Genomic DNA, 2,278 nt, shown 5'->3' on the forward strand with positions numbered 1-2,278 from the left:
GATTTAAAGGAAAAGCTAGATATTCTTGTGATTAAGAGAGTCAGAAAGCATTAATAGAGGAATAGAGAAAGAAAATTAATATTTGGTAGGCAACTAGAGATTTTGCTGTACCACTTCTAACCAAGATACATGGAATGATTTGCTTTCTGAACATATCACATTTCCTGGACATCATGGGACTCTGTCTAGAATGCCTTATTCCCTCTTTCTGCTACCATCTTGGTTCTGTGTTCCCCACACAAAATGTGTGGTGAAGCCACAGAAACCGTCCCTTCTACAGAACAGGAGTCCCCTCAGCACCAGGCAGAGACAGGGTCTGGAACAAAATCTGACAGTGATGAATCAGGACCAGACCTGAAGGAACAGGATTCCACACAAGAAACCATACAACAAGCCCAGCTGGCAGCAGCAGCTGAAATCGATGGAGAACCAGTCAGTAAAGCAAAACAGAGCCAGAGTGAAAAGAAGGCACGAAAGGCTATGTCCAAACTGGATCTTCAATAGGTTACAGGGGTTACAAGAGTCACTATCCAGATAAGAGCCCAGCTTCAGATACCTGCATAGTTTTTGGGGAAGCCAAGATCGAGGATTTATCTCAGATAGCACATCTAGCAGCTGCTGAGAAATTCAAAGTTCAAGGTGAAGCTGTCTCAAACATTCAAGAAAACACACAGACTCCAACTGTACAAGAGGGGAGTGAAGAGGAAGAGGTTGATGAAACGAGTGTAGAGGTTAAGGACATAGAATTGATCATGTCACAAGCAAATGTGTCAAGAGCAAAGGCAGTCCCAGCCCTGAAGAACAACAGTAATGATATTGTAAACGCTGTTATGGAATTAACAACGTAACCATGTGAAAACAAGGACTTTTTTCAGTGTTTCAAAAGAATAACTGCAGCTTGGTTTGAAATTTGTACTGTTTCTATCATTAATAAAGTTATGGCTTCTTGTTGAATGAAAAAAAAATAAGATGCCTTATTTCTTCTTCATGCAGCTAAATTCTATGCATTCCTCAAAGTAAAATGGAGTCTCTCCAAGAAAATTTCTCTCATATTATCAGTCTTATTTACTAGGTTAGTACTTTGCTTACACCTATTCTTAACATTGCTTCTCACTCTAATACATTATAAAAATATTTAAGTACCCATTTATGAATTTATATTATCATTGCTTGTTTCACTAAATTTTATATTCTTACACATTTAAACTCAAAATCAAGGCCTTACTGGAATTATTTTTTTAAAGATTTTATTTATTTATTCATGAGAGACACAGAGAGAGAGGGAGAGAGGAGGCAGAGACACAGGCAGAGGGAGAAGCAGGTTCCATGCAGGGAACCCGATGTGGGACTCAATCCCAGGTCTCCAGGATCAGGCCCTGGGCTGAAGGCAGTGCTGAACCGCTAAGCCACCCGGGCTGCCCCCTTACTGGAATTATATAAACACAAGAATATATGAGATACCAGAAAAGCTAATGAAGAAGGAATTTTTCACCCTTACATGAATCTGAGAAAAGACAAGAATCAAATTCTGGGAAGTATTATTTTACATATGTTATCTTTCAAGTCTTGTCAGTTTTTATAAGATGGCCTGTAAAAGAAAAAAAAAAAGCTTTTTAACCATAATATCATTTTTTTTTCTAATTGAAATCAGAGCCAATCTCTTTTGTGTTTTGGTACAATAATTGTGATATAAAATTAAAATCTTCTAATGCTTTTTTTTCTAAATTAAAATGTATGGAAAACATAAAAACCTCTTGTCAAAGAGTGTTTATAGCCATTGGACATTTTACATGATTGCTTTATTTAGTTTCTCAAGCCTTGCTGAAAAGAAATACTTGATTATGTGTGATTGCATAGTATATCTTCCTGGAGCAAAAGCTATTATGCTGCCACTGATGGTCATCCATAAAATGCAGGATGTGTGCTGACCCTAAGAATGAGACTCATTGGGTTAGCTATATAGCGATAGATCTATAGCAAAAGGCCTGGTGCTTCTAAAAGAGAAATGGAAGCTGGGTGAATGTAACTTTAGTCATAGGGAACAGGAATGTGACCTGCTCCAAATTTGTTGCATTTATATGGTAGCAAAATGAAGTATGAACCAAGCAGATATGTGAGAAAGGGAGAAAAGATTACCATGAGCAAAGAAAAATAGTTAAGTTCCCTTATAACGGAAAATATATTACCATAAAAAATACAATTCTACATGCCACTCAGTTTTAAGAAGATCGTTAATGATTATGTTTTGAACATTAAATTTTGTGTGTAATATTCATGT

The 2,278-nt window shown here is 36.8% G+C and overlaps 1 pseudogene; it reads left to right on the plus strand.

Moving 5' to 3' along the window:
- Nucleotides 1–243: 243 nt before the first annotated feature.
- On the plus strand, nt 244–848 carry LOC129510581 (nascent polypeptide-associated complex subunit alpha-like; annotated as a pseudogene).
- The last annotated feature ends 1,430 nt before the right edge of the window (nt 849–2,278 follow it).

Source organism: Nyctereutes procyonoides, unplaced genomic scaffold (assembly GCF_905146905.1).
Source record: "Nyctereutes procyonoides isolate TBG_1078 unplaced genomic scaffold, NYPRO_anot_genome, whole genome shotgun sequence".
Classification (NCBI taxonomy): domain Eukaryota; kingdom Metazoa; phylum Chordata; class Mammalia; order Carnivora; family Canidae; genus Nyctereutes; species Nyctereutes procyonoides.